General features: G+C 37.9%; 1 protein-coding gene across 8 annotated transcripts in view; it reads right to left on the reverse strand.

Annotated features, from left to right (window-relative positions):
- Window positions 1–15,716, reverse strand: part of nell1 (neural EGFL like 1) — a 697,019-nt gene that overhangs the window by 370,323 nt on the left and 310,980 nt on the right. The window lies entirely within an intron of this gene.

Raw genomic sequence — 15,716 nt, forward strand, 5'->3', positions numbered from 1 at the left:
AGATCCTTACAAATCATGATAAAATAGGACATATTCCATTTCATATAAATAAATAAGCAGCCAGGGGAAAGGACGTGCACAATATTTTCTAAGGGAAAACATAAAAAATGCATATGGGAAATAAAAAAGAAAAACATATTAATCTTCAAGAGTAAATGAAATTCAATTGCTTCACTATATTTCAGCCTTTTAAAATTACCATTTTCATTCCATGACCACCCAACAACAAAATGCATTTTATCTCGTCATAGAAATTACACTTTTTATTACTCTTTTTCTTTTTATCTTTAGAAAGGACCTAATTGTTTTATTTCTGTACCTCTAATCTATAAATACACTCATTTTTATTACAATCTCTCCTGATGAATGTGTGTCTTAAAAATGTAAAGCATTCTACAAGTCACATTATTTAACAATTGAATCTTTATATTCCCTTGCATATGTGAAACCTAGGGTGCAAGCATAAAATTAGCTGAGATTTAAAAAATCTTGTTTGAATACAGCGAAATTCTGAGCTGCTGGAAATGTGGAAATGTAGTGTGCGCGATCCGTCCGTCCGTCCGTCCGTCCGTCCATCTATCTATCTATCTATCTATCTATCTATCTATCTATCTATCTAATTAATATATTCCATCTTTCTCCTTAGAGAATCCAAGGAGGATCTTTTACATGCTATGCTTAATAGCTAAGACATTTTCATTGATTTTCAAAATGTTCAAAAAGAAAAAGTAGTCATTTTGATTGTGATGTTCTCATAACCTTCAACTGTCCCAATTTGACGGGGACAGTTGAGATGAATCCTCTGCCATCCCACTTACTCAAGTGCTTTGAAATTAGCCCAGTTTCTCTCTCCTCCATCAAGATTTCTCCTTTGTCCGAAGCTTACTTCAATTACTGTGAATTGAGTAAAGTGCAATAGCAGTTTTTACTCAATTAACTCAGCCACAGAAAGAGGAGATAAAATCGTGACCTTCAAATTGGCTCAGGTGAAAACAAATTGCTGCAGTGTTCTTCCTTATTAATAACATTTGCCATTTCAACCACAGTCTGAGATTGCTTACACACACTGGAGTCATTAGGGTTGATGTCACCCAGTGCATTAACTTGTCGCCATCCCCATGGACTCCTATATCAAACCGTACTACACTATTGTAGCTAGCTAAAATATCAGAAACAATGTGGAGACTCTACAGAGTGGAACTGGATCTCTCTAATTCACATTCTGATCCAGATTATGTGGCTGTGTAGAAGCAGCCTTTGTCCTCTGTGAGAATACCAAAGAGAGCTTTCAATCTCCTGAGAGGAGCCACGGTGGCACAATGGGTTAAGCCCTTGTGCTGGCTGGACTGCTGACCTGAAGGTTAGGTTGCTGACCTGAAGGTTACCGGTTTGAATCAGCGAGTTGGGGTGAGTTTCCGTCTGTCAGCTCTAGCTTGTGAAGACATAAGAGAAGCCTCCCAGTAGGATGATAACACATCCGGATGTCCCCTGGGCAACATCTCTGTACACAGCCAGTTCTCTCACACCAGAAGCAACTTGCATATATGTTCTCAAGTTGCCTCTGACATGATTTTAAAAAAAATCTCCTGAGAGAGGTACAATTTGACCACTTTCTGCTATCTTTTCACCTTTAAACAGGTCTTCAGCCTTAGCTGGTCAGAATATAAAAGGTAAAGTTAAAGGTTGTCCCCTGATGTTAAGTCCAGTCGTGACCGACTCTGGGGGTTAGTGCTCATCTCCAGTTCTAAGCCGAAGAGCCGGCGTTGTCCATAGACACCTCCAAGGTCATGTGGCCGGCATGACTGCATGGACTGCCGTTACCTTTCCACCAGAGCGGTACTTATTGATCTACTCACATTTGCATGTTTTCGAACTGCTAGGTTGGCAGGAGCTGGGGCTAACAGCGGGCACTCATTCCGCTCCCAGGATTTGAACCTGGGACCTTTTGGTCCACAAGTTCAGCAGCTCAGCACTTTAACACACTGTGCCACCAGGGGCCCCCAGAGTATAGGGATGTGCAAATAGGCAGGCTGTTTGTAATATGCAATAGACACTTGAGAGACAAGGGCAAGCTTTCCTGCCATCAAATAAGGAGCAGGTATTATAATTAGGGGCATTTGGCAACTTTAGTTGCCACAGCTATACAATAAAAGGGCTCTTCTATACCAGACTTTCTCTTTAGTATTAGCTTATGAACTGCAGCACAACAGAAAGGCAATGACAGTAAAAATCAATTGAAAATCACTGAGATGAAAATATGATGTCATTTATCTTCCAAATGTCCGGATTAACAATCTATTATTTTATAACTGAAAATTATTCCAAAGCAAACATACATAAAATTTGATGAATGACATTTAAAGAAGTGCAGCTGCTGTAAAGAGGCATCACTAGAAATTCTATTCTTAGAATTTTAATAGGAACGTTTCAATTTTTGATGCATCCCAAAAGCCACACTTGCTTAAAATCCAATTCACAAAATAAAAGCCGTGTAACAGCTATTAGGTAAACTGATATTATTAAGGAAGTGCTTAGAGAATGGATTCTGTTCTTCCATTGCATATAAATCCATTTCATTTAAATCTAATAGATGGAGACCACTTTTTATAAAGTATATTGATATGCATGCAAGAAGATACACAGATATCACTGTAGTTACAAAACCCTCAACTATTAAAATTAGCAATTTTCCAATTCAAAACAAATACAAAAGAGAGAGGAGTAGGAAGTGCATGTAATACTTTTGTTGTTGCTACTTCCATTTATTTTAAAAGGAGAAGCCATGATTTAGATGGGTGCTTCTTCCTGTTCATGTATTTATATACAAGTTGAAAATTCAAAATGTTTAGGACTAGAAGTGTTTTAGATTTCAGACTTCTTTTCCTGGATTTTGGAACCCTTATATTTGAATATATGTGCATAATTAGATACCTTGGAGATAGGACCCAAGTCTAAACCCAAAATGTATGTATATTTTAATATATTTTATATTTAACACACACTTTATAAACATTCAAACAATATTTTAAAAACATTTGTGTATGAAACAAATTTTGTGTACGTTAAACCGTTAGAAATTCAAGGTGCTGTTATTTCATATATCTGTGTGGGTATTTTGAATTTCAGAATTCCAGATGAGGGATGTTCAACTTGCTTGATATTCTTCCTGAATACCAAACATTTTGTAAAACCTTGATCTTTAAGGCCAACAAAAGAAGTCACAACTTTCGGGTATTCAGATGCTGAAAAAATTATCCAGGAGTCTCTGAACAAAACAATCCTTTTAAAGAAAAAAAGTCTTACACAAAAGAATTAGCTATTCCATCTTGAGTATTTGCTTCATGGTAGTCCTGGGTAGTTAGCATAAGCTAATGGCCATCTCAAATCCAGAACGTCTTCTCAATGGGACTTGTCCACGTCTGCTGAGTCTGTTCCTAAATACATCCTTTGAATTAATGATGGCATGCATTATATCTCAAGTCCAATTAATTTCCCATAAAACTGTTTCTTTTCTTTTTCTATAACTTCCTCAACTTCTTCATTTTCTGGCACTAGAGACTTTATCACATTAGACTAAGGATTCGCCACACATCATGGCGAATCAATGGAGGTCCTGGCAGGGGGCACGGAGAACCCATCACTCCCCATGCCTCCCATCGCCCATCTTCCCTGGACCCCCACCCCATGCATTGCCACCCAGCTTCCCCCCATTGCTCCTAAGGCAATAGGGGAAGCCTTCGTGTAGCCGCTGCCTCTCCTCTTTCACCACAGTGCCCAGCCAGAATTTCATGTGTGTTGCGGGAAGGGCTCCATAGTGAAAGAGGAGGAGAAGTGGTGTACAAGTAAATCAGTCCGTCTGATGAGGTCGTAGATCTCTTATCCTCTCTTCTGGTCTCTAAAAGGTCATGGTTTTTATTTACCATAAACAAAAACAAAATAAAACACACTCCTCACTGGGGTATGTGTTACACTAAAATTGTGGTTTAGTGTAGGAAAAGTATCAAATGGACTTACTCTCTCTGAATGCATTCTACTGTTGGGAATAGCTGGGCATCCAAACTGAGAACTCACAACTTTTAGATGCAGTCTCATTATGACTTTTGGCATGATATACCAACATAAGGAATTCAGCATATAACAGGTATGGCAATGCTCAGATTAGCTCTCTTGCTTGATCATACCATAGAAAAGACAACAAGACCTGAATTGGGATGATCCAATGAACTGTGGCATCAAGGCACCTCTGTATGATGCCTGAATGAAGCTTTAGTAATACAAATTCTTGGAAGGCGAGAACTGTTTTACTAACGATGATGATCTTCCAGGCTTGGAACCTCTAGACATCAAATGTGACAAAATATTATTGTCCTTCTTCCCCAACTAATCATTAATTATTATCTATTAATGTTTAGGGAAACAGATGAAAGGTTTCTCTCTGCTTTGTTTTAATATGATAAGAGCTCTAGATAACTCTCATTCATTAGGCAGGATGTCTTGAATCATGGGCAGGAAAGGACCCACTCCTTTTGAAACACATAAGCTTGGTTGACTCTGCTTCTAACCACTAAAAAATCCTATTGCTAAAACAATTTGCAATATCTACCCTATACTGAAGAGAATTCATTCCTGATCTAATAATTAAAATATATTCAATTATTTATCATTCATATTTTAGAAGTGGTGAAAAAACATTTGGTATAAATGCTTGGCAACCAAAAACTGGTTTTCCAACACTGATGTCCTTTGTATGAATACATTCTATATCTTTCCACTCCATCTCATTCTCATAGAAACATCATGCTCTAGAAAGTATGTCCCATTAGTGTTTGCTATGAAATAAGGACATAAATATATTGCTAAACACCAGGAAAAAACTATTGGGGGTTCCTAACTTTTATCATTCTCAGAATGTGTCAGGGATATCATCTCTCTTATGCACAGGATATACTGGGAGACCAGGAGACCCGGGTTTGAATCCCCATTCTGTCATGGAAACCCACTGAGTGACCTTGGCCAAGTCACATTCTCTCAGAACTAGAGGAAAACAAAGGCAAATCGCATCTGAATAAATCTTCCCAAGAAAATCTTGTGATAGGTTTGTCATAAGGAATTCAGCAGACATCATGGAGTCACCATATGATGTAAATGACTTAGAGACATAGGACAACAACAGCATGTTGTTTAAATTTGGGTGTATGTACATTTATGGTGCATGTCAATGGGACTCAGATTTGAGGAAACTGAAAGAATAGTATTGAGCTAATTAATCCTTCAAGAAAAGATGTTCATTGTGTAGAAGAAAAATCTCTTTTGATTTTTCAAAGATTCCTTTTTTGCTTTGGTTATTGCAGTCATGAAGAAAGATATAGTGCCTGAGTATATGCTGTCTTTTGCTTCTTGTTCTGAAGTAATGGTTGAGAAATTATTTTTATAGGAATCAGAGAGAAATTATGGATTTTAGCCCTTGGCGACAGATTCTCAGTTCTTTGATTTCTCTGTGTATGTAGGAGAACATCTCTGTATCTGAGCACACATATGGAATTTGAAATGCAAGCTGTCCTTGATGTATTTTAAACTGGTACAAGCCTTAGACACAGATGTTCATGTTTTTGTGTTGTTTGCAGGCTGAAAAATAGGGATGTAAATCTTTTGCTATTTTGTCCCCACATGTAAGGATAAATAATTCCATTAGTTTTCTTCCTGATAGATATAGATATGTCCATGAAGTTTTCACCAGATATTTGTACAACCAAAGTGTTCAAGGAAATAATTTTGTGTATTGCTGGTTCATGATTTATATGTTTAATTTATATTCCATACCACCTTCCTACTACTGTCACTAACTTTGTTGTTGCTTATCCTCTGAAGTAGCACACAAATTTAAGGAATTCTATACTTTTCATCTCAGGCTAATATATAGAGAGAGAGAGGTGGGGGAGGGGGGATATGTGGTTTGTACATTTAAAAAAATGCTAATTTTAAGACTGTATTTTATATATTTTCTCTCTTTTTAATCCAAGAATACAATAATTATTTTTATAATTTTTAAATAAAATGTTAACACAGTATAGCTCCCAGATAACACAGTATATCCACCAGAACTGGAAACTAAGGAAGAGGCTGCTTTCAGGAGTTCAATGTGGGCAGCCTGTGCCCAACATATGATTCTTCCCTTTAGCTAATCTCACCACAGTAGAGGCCATGTGGGGACATGAGAGAAGTCTCCCATAGGATGGTAAAACAGCAAACATCCAGGCGTCCCCTGGGCAATGTCCTTACAGACGACCAAGTCTCTCACACCAAAAGCAACTTGCCATTTCTCAAGTTGCTCCTGACATGGAAAAAAACACAATAAAGCAGCAGGTGAGCAAAGGAATTTTGACTCTACAGTATTTTCAGCTATCAGCAGCATGTCAGCCATGGGGAGACCAGACCACCAGAATCTCTTACTAGAGAGAGGGTTCCAGATTTTACATAAAAATCACATTACCTGAAAGATTCAGCATGAAACCACTTTGTTATATGTGGGCTGACTGTATTTTGATGCAACTTGGAACTAGACAGAAGCCATTTGTCAGGTTAGAAGGTAAGTTTCCAATATATACTTGAAGATAAACTGAGTTTTTCAGCTTTTTTTATGAGCTGAAAAATCCTCCCTTGGCTTATAATGGTGTCAAGGTCAAGCCGGGCAGTGGAGTCTGGAGGCCATTGCTTGCAATATATGATATATTTCTCTCCTCCCTTATCAGTGTGTTTTATTTTCCAAAGCCTCCCTCGCTCTTAACCAAGGGAATGTTTTGAAAAGTGAAAGAAGCCCTTTCAAGTCAGGAAGAATATATATACCCATTAATCTTATAAAAGCATTTCCCCCTGAAATATTGGTTAACCTCTGCTACAGATATATAGGCATTTTCCCCTGAAAGCCTTTGCAATCCCTATGTACCTAAATATTTGTATCCATCTATCTATCTATCTATCTATCTATCTATCTATATACATTAATTTTATATATGAATTTTCCCCCAATAAGTTTGCAAGTCTTTGCAAATCCTTTATACATATAGATATCTAGAGATTTCCATGTATCTGTATATCTCTATCTATGTGTATACATTATTTTTATATATAAATTTTTGCCTCACATGTTTGCAAGTCTTTGCAAATCCCATACAAATATAATTATTTATATATAGAGAGATGTCTAGATAGATATATGTGATTGTAGATATATAGGATTTGCAAACATTGCAGGAGGAAAATGCATATATATAGAGAGAGGATTTGCAAATGTTTCAGGGGAAAATGCATATGTGAAATTAGCATATAATTATAGATTTATATCTAGCTCTGCATTGTTTATATAGGCATTGAATGTTTGCCTGTTACTATGTTGGAAGCTGGCCTGAGTCCTCATGGGGAGATAGGGCGAGGTACAAATGAAGTATTATTATTATTATTATTATTATTATTATTATTATTATTATTATTATTATTAAGTTATTGTTAATGCCATATTGCTTTTTGTTGACCCTACTTTTCCACTTACAGAGCTAGTTTATTGTTTTTCTTTGAAATATGGTAAATATTCCAAAACATTTTACCTACTGATGCCTCAATTAATGTAATTTTATTGGTGTCTATTTTTATTTTGAAATTTACCAGTAGCTACTGCATTTCCCACCCTCAGCTTATTCTCGAGTCAATAAGTTTTCCCAGTTTTTGTGGTAAAATTAGGTGCCTCGGCTTATATTTGAGTTGGCATATACTTGAGTATATATGGTAACTGCAAGAATTCAGGTATTTTAACCACTCTAGAGAAAAAGAAACTAAAGGGGGGCCAAGGAAGGAGAGAAAGAATATTGTCCCAAAGGACTACTTTAAAGCAAGGTCATTTCCTTGCATTTTGATTCCAACATATTGCCTCTTGCTCAACACTGCGCCTAAATGTATAATCTTCCACTATATCACCTCTTTTGCAGACTGTAATCCTATTTCCCAGATGACTTGGCTTCCAAGATAGCAAACATTTTAAGAAGAAACAAAGTTTGGGTTTTTTTAAAATCAGGTACTTGTTTACAGATGCCAGCCCCAGGGGAGAAATAATATTTAAGCAGGATGTAATAAACAAAGCATACATTCAAGAGATGTGTATAGTTTAATTCTGTTCATGAGCAACTCCTCACTCAGCTACAAACCACATTCAAATGCCTGGGCTTTTTAGGCCCCTTATACACTGCCATATAAAATCCAGATTATCTGCTTAGAACTAGATTTTATGACAGTGTAGACTCAAATCATTCAGTTCAAAGTAGATAATGTGGATTATCTGTTTTGATAATCTGGATTATATAGCAGTGTAGAAGGGGCCTTAGTGTGTGTTGAAGAACAACTGAAAATTGGAAAGAGGAACTGTTTTCAAAATGAGATTATTTTTCTTTCAAGAAATGCTGTCAGAAAAATTAATTTCAAAACACAATTGAAGTTATTGATTTTCTCACTTTCCAAAAGTCCATCAAACTATTGTTCCCAATAGGAATGTAAACTCAGGTTAAAATTCTTTAAAAAACGATGATGGTGGCATTGAATTAAAGATACTTTTATTTATTGAATGGGAAATTGTGAATATAGTACATTGCTATGATTTATTAAAACCTGCCCCCAAATCCAAATGCTAGTCCCAACATGAGCCTTTGGATTGGGGAGCATATTTAGTTACTGAATAGCTAATTGTCAAGACCATTGGTCTAATGCTACTTTATTTGAAAACATTAATTCGATTTAGACCTGCATAGTTTTACAAAATGGGGATTATGACTCAAGTAAAATTTAATTTGTGTTTGTAACCTTAACAGTCCAGATCCAGTGTTCTCACTAGCTGCTTTGAGTCTCCTTGTGGAGCTGCTTTGGGTCTCTTTCTAGAGAGAAAAAGTGGAGCATAAATAAACATAATGAAAATAATAAGTTCTCAATTGGAAGGAATGGAAAAGCCAAATTCCAGTTATTTTTGACATTTTGCCCCTCCACATTTGCTCTAAGGACTGGGGTGCTTTTTTAAAATGGGAGGGGGTTCTGTGTCAAGATTGCAGAAAGGCAGAAAAATCTCCCAAACCCTGTTGCTTCAACTAGGAATCTCTGCTGGTTTGCAGTCAATTCCACTTGAAAAGGACATATTCTAGATGTTTTTAGACTAGATTGACAAATTAAAAGTATTTTAATGAAAAAGTCCACTTTGATTTTTAATTCCATATTTATTTATTGTATGGAAAAAAGATGGAAGCAGAAGAAAAATAAGGTTGAAAGGTAATACAGGCTGGTCTTAAGGAACTAAAGTTCAGCCACATTTCCTGCCTTCCTTCATCCAGTGAAAACCTGACACAACTTGAATAAATTGATAATTTAATAAATATTCTGCATTTCAATCTTAAACTGACTGATTCAACCTAAATTCAGTTTGATAACAAAAGGTCTCATATGATGCAAAAACCCCCCCAAAAAAACCACACACACGTTTCACAATATTATAGGAGCTATAAAACTTAGGAAATGCTTGAGAGCTTCCTATGGCAGCTTCCTGCTGACAGCCACAATTAGATTTTTGATGCTATCCTACTCATATTGCTTCAATGCAAAGCCCTTGTCTCCTGACCCTAAAAGAAAAATCTAAAACAATTTTCAAGTTCAATTCACAAGTTACTATTCAATGATCCAGACTGTCACCTCTTTCAGTTCTGCAGGCTCCTGTCATTGAAAGTATCACAATAAACCATAGATAACTTAGTTAAATCAAGTCAGTCCCTGTGACTCAATGTTACATCCTGAGTTTAAAATCTTACCAGTTTGATTTGATCCCATAGCTTACATTTAATGCTTTTTGTGGGAAAATTTATTCTTTAGTGGCCAATTAGATTTTAAATATATTATTTCCCAAAACTTTCTCATGCCTGCTGCAGAAAATAGCTAATTCTTCTATGAAGCATAATCCATCTGATGTAAAGTACTTCAGTACTTTACTTAGAGTCAATATGCACATTGCTTTACAACTGAAGTCAACAGTACCAAAAATGTACTTGGCTTTTGGCTGGATTACACCCACTCGTATTTATATATTAGAGGTTTGTAAAACACCCAAAATCCGTTCTATTTCAAATACGAAATTTGTATGGCCCCCGTTTCATTTTGTAAGTTTTTCTAAACAATCATAAGGAGTTAGTTTTGTTTTAAGCCTGATTTTTGGATATTCTGTTTTGTTTCATTTGTTTTGTACCATTGGTGGCAATGGGGTAAATTTAGAGGCTCTTTTTTATGGCAGAAGGGAACCAGGTTGAGAAAAGAGAGAGAACGTCCCTTACCTCCACCCTGGCAACCTCCAGCCCTTTCGCCATTACCTGCTGTGGTTCCTGCTGCGTAGGCAGCAGCAGCTTCTGCTGCCCATGGCAGCCAGCCCACAACCCGAGTGGCCTCCCTGGCTAGGAAGCCTCCCCAGGCACCCAAGGCAGAAGCAACGCCAACCTGCCACCATGGCCACTGCCATCTTCCTGCTCCCTCAACCAGCCCTGGCTTACATCTGATCCCATTCTACCAGGAAGTAAGACACAGGAGTCCACTGTGGGCCTTAGATGATGCCTCATATGCCTAGCAGAAGGGGGTGAACTGGATGGTCCTGGGGCCCCTTCCCAGAGTTGGAGGAGAGGAAGAAAGGAAAAAAGAAAGAAAAACAGGAGCCTTCTTCGCCCAACCTCTTCCCAGCTAGGAGGAGAAAGAAGAACAGGAAGAGGGCTCAATGTAGTGTCGGGCTCCCTTCGATAGCTGAAAGAGAGAAATATGGGATGAGTGCAGTCTTTCAGACTTTTAAAACTGAAAAGCCTCCACTAACTCAGCTGAAAAGTTCCTTCCTTCATAATATTTTTAAATGTATCTTTCTGTGGAACTGAATTTTAATTTCATGAAAAGCATGCTCATCATGCCACAAGATGCAGACCCTGGGCATGGCTATCCCATAGAAGCAGTAATATTTGAACTGATCTAGTGATGTAACATAGTTTCTATGGGATTTTTAAAACTAGTGTTATGCACACCCTGTACACTAGACTCCCTGACGAGGAGGAGGCGGCAGAGAAGGGCTCAAGCAGCACCCAGCTCCCTTCCCGGCACAAGGAAGGAAGAGAAAGAGGTGGAGAAGAGATCATGTAGTGCCCATATCTCTTCCCATATGAAATACTTACAATTTTTTCCAGAATTTTGGGGGAGCCCAGTTTATTTCTGTCTGAGTTTCGGGGGCGCCAAGTTCAGGTTCGTAAGTCGTGTCATAAATATGAATTTTGCCAAAAATTTTGTACAGCACTAATGTATACCATTCCAGTTACAATATTTTGGGCACCATATGCTCTTTTCAGATACCCAAGAAACCAGAAGCAATGCATGTTAAGAGAATTATAAATTCATAATAGTAATTGCTCAATGAATGTCTGGGCCCTTCCACACAGGCAAATAATGCGGCTTGGAACCAGCATGAAAAATGCCAGTTCTGAGCTCCAGTGAGGCTACACAAGGCTGTCCTTTGAATCTTTTACCAGGTCTCCCTTTTTGGTCAAATCTGTTTAATTTTAGCATATGTGGTTTCCATGTACTCCATGTGAAGCATGGTAATACAGTATATGTTATGCTATTTAGTACAATATAATTCATGAGATTCTTTTATGTTATTAAAAAGGAATGAAGAATATGCAGTCAAGTGTGTCTGTGTGTGTGTGTGTGTGTGTGTGTGTGTGTGTGTGTGTGTGTGTGTAGGTGCCTGCAAATTACTCTCTGGCTAGAGATTTGATTTGAAGATGGATAAGAAACCAACTTTTAAAAAAATTATTTCTATAATTTAAAAAGGGGAAGGGAAAATATTGCTTGCTTACAGATCCTGAACAACATTTTAGTACTGCTGCCAAGAGGAAATGGAATACCACTTCCAAAAATAAAAGTTATTACTACAATGAAGAAAAATATAGCTCAAACTAGTTGCAAAGCAATTTATGTTTATTCATCTACCTGTAAAATGAATAGGTGTGTGCACCCCACAAATCTACTTTGTAGTTGTTCACTTGACTGTACTGTACAACAGATTGTCTATTTAATGGAAACTTTGACAATCTAAAGGACTACATCCAACATGACACTATGGACCCATTCACACTACATAATCATATCACTATAATTCTTCTTCAACTACTATGATTACATTCTATGGAATCCTGGAATTTGGAGTTAAGGAGAGACATATACAATTATCAAAGAGCTCTGGTGCCACAATAAACAGCAAACCCCAGGATTCTGTAGAATACTGCAGCGGCAGTTAGAAGATCGTAGTGCTACAACTGTGTAGTTGCAACAGGTCCTATTACATGTCAGAAAACCTCCTGATTGGAGCTCCAGCCCCTGGAACTACCCTCAAAATGGCTCTAGATAAAAGTTTTGGGAATTACACTTTGTGTTAGCATGCAAACAAATATCTAGAACTGGAAACAGCAGAAAGTTTCCAAGGAAACCAATGTTGTTTAAGGAATTCCAAACAAGAAAATACACACATAATTGGTAAAATAGCAGTAAAGCCAAAAGTAACATTTTAAAGACTCAGAGGCTAAAAGGTATTAAAGTTACCCAAACAATTTAAGAGCCAGGAAGAACAGAGTTGGTTTTATTTAATGTCAACACATATGACATTTCACTAAGAGACAAGACGAAGAGTCACATGGAAAACACTACCAACAACGAAGTCTGGTTTTTCTAGTCTGGCTGTACCATTTGGCAAAGTAAAGTCTTACAAAAAAGAACAAATGGTTAATGCGAGGAAGGAAAAATAGTCCTTATTGGGTTTTCTTAGTCAATTTACCAAATTAACTTGACTAATCTTGAGTATTGTACATTTGCTCTACCATCTCAAGTAGCATGTGTGGTCCATCATTAAATAAATACTGTATAATGTATATGTTCTATTCTTTGTGTAACATATTAGCTGTGTACTCTGGTAGCCAGAAACTGGAAAAACTTCTGATTCGGTGTCTTAGCTAGTCTTGTTCTAGATTTGCAAAAGTCTAGAACATAGGCCAAAAAGGGGGGGGGGGTCCCCACAAAAAGCAAGATACAAAATCCATCCTGTCGTAATACTTTTATTGGAGCAACCAAAAGGCATAAAATACACCATGGTAGCTCTCAAAGCTTAACAGATTTCCTCATTGTGTAGAGTTGATTAAAATATGTATACGGGAAGACAGAATAGAATATCTTTATTGTCATTGTACATTATACAACAAAATTTAATGCTTTCCCTAGAACACATCACAAAATCAACACACCCATCTCTCCACACTCCAACTACCACCGCACAGCCCCCAGTGCCATATCAGTGTGAAACCATGGAGTCAATATAGTTACAGCTCTAGGATAAAAGTTATCTCTCAGTCTGTTTATTGTTGTCATTTTTACCCTGTACTGTCTGCCAGATGGTAATAATTCAAAAAAAGGAATATGTTGAGTGAGATGGATCCTTAAGAATGCGCTGAGCTTTCTTAAGGCTGTGGGACTTATAAAGTTCTTCCAAAGAGGGGAGAGGGCAACCAATGATTCTCTGTGCAGAAGAGGTGACTCTTTGGATTGCCTTCCTATCTGCCACTGTGCAGTTACCAAACCATGTACAGATGCAGTAGGTTAGGACACTCTCTATAGCACAGTGGTAGAAATACAGTGATAGTGTTTTGATCCCAAAATGTGCATTTTTAGATGTTATAGGGAAGTGTATAGATGAAACAAAAATCCCAGTATGTGATGATACAGACTTGTTGTGTGCCTTCAAGTCAATTTAGACTTATGATGACCCATCTTAAGGTGAACCCATCATCAGGTCTCCTTAGAAAATTTGTTTGGATGGGGTTTGTCATTGCTTCTGACGCTGAGAATGTGACTTGCCCAAGGTCACCCAATGAGTTTCCATGGCTGAGAGTGGATTCAAATCATGATCTCAAAAAACATAGTCCAATGTTCACATCACTATACCACATTGGCTCCTCAAGCATAGTATGCTCTTATTTGCTTCATTAGACAAAATACTTCATCACATGCAAGATTCCCATTTCCACACACTTCTAAAACAGTTCACATACAAGGCAACATCGACCCCACCCATCATACAATTCAAGGGGGCTTCCACCTCTTGCCCATGCTGCTTCATTTGTGAACTGTCTCTGAAATGTAGGAAAACCGGGGGGGGGGGGGGGGGGGACTGGAGCTGATCAGAAAGTGTCTTCTGAGCTCTCTATGCAGGTGGAAATGAGAGAAAGCAGAGAAAAACACTAGGGATGGGATCTGTCAAATTTGCCAGTGTTAAATAGCTTCTGTGATGTGGAGTAATGGGTGTTCCTGGGAACGGTCTTCTACCAAGCATTGACATTTCTCTCCCAAAATCCTGCTTCATGAGCCTGGCATGTTAATTTTTTTAAATTAATTTAATCATTAGGAATGGCACAATTTTGGACTTTTGCAGTTGTGCTACTGCTAGCTTTTTAACTTTGTTTTCTTTGTTTTCTTTTTTAACCAATTGCAGTAGGTTCTAGTGCCTAGTAGGTTTCGCGACTTCCACAACTGAGAGTAAGGGGATTGGGAGGAAAGGAGAGGAGCCCATGGAGAGATATGGTGTCTGTCTTAAGAATGATGCCTCCTGTCTCCTAGAAAGTAAGGGGATTGGGAGGGAGGGAGAGTAAAGGGGCCCATGGAGAGAAATTATGTCTGTCTTAAGGATGATGCCTCCTGTCTCCTTGAGAGTAAGGGGACTGGGATGGAGAGCAGAGGAGCCCATGGAGAGAAATTATGTCTGTCTTAAGGATGATGCCTTCTGTCTTCTTGAGAGTAAGGGGACTGGGATGGAGAGCAGAGGAGCCCATGGAGGGAAATTGTATCTGTTTTAAGAACAATGCCTCCTGTCTTCTTGAAAGTAAGGGGATTGGGATGAAGAGCAGAGAAGCCCATTGAGAGAAATTGTGTCTGTTTTAAGAACAATGCCTTCTGTCTCCTCTAAGCACATATTGAGCTGGGGGGAGGCGATCTTGTGTGATGGGAGTAAGTAAATTCTCTGTTTTCTTGGAATGCCACGCAAAGAAGACCCTTTCTCCAGCTCTGTCTGATGAAGTCCAAAGTAACCTTTCTGTTTTGTGAATACATAGCAAAGCTTAGAAAAACAATATTTAAACTACAAGTCCCAGAATTCCCTCACCTGCTTATTTGATATAGGATATAATTCAGAGAACAAACCAGAAACATCGCCACATGGAGCAAGTAGGAAATATTGTAATGGCAAAAAATGTAGTAATTTTAAAATGAACAGCTATAGCAAAAAACTATCTTCAAAAAGATCATTATATATGTGAAAAATCCTACTGAGTTCAACAAGACCACTCAAATACTTAAGTGCTTTTTTGGACTAAGGCCAGGTTAGACCTAAAACATTTACTGCTAAATGTTTTAAGCAGCATGTATTTAGAAAGCCCTTCTTTGGCACCATTAACGTCTATATTCTATTCCACATAGTACACTAAAAATACTGAAATTTTGCCGGACGCTTTCCCCACAACACAGGAGGCTTCCTGTGTTGTGCTAGCTCCAGCTGGAAGGGCAATGATTTCCCATGTGATGGGGAAAGCTTTGCTGAGAGAGAGCTATGCACGGGACAATGGATTCGG

Source organism: Anolis carolinensis, chromosome 1 (genome assembly GCF_035594765.1).
Source record: "Anolis carolinensis isolate JA03-04 chromosome 1, rAnoCar3.1.pri, whole genome shotgun sequence".
NCBI lineage: Eukaryota > Metazoa > Chordata > Lepidosauria > Squamata > Dactyloidae > Anolis > Anolis carolinensis.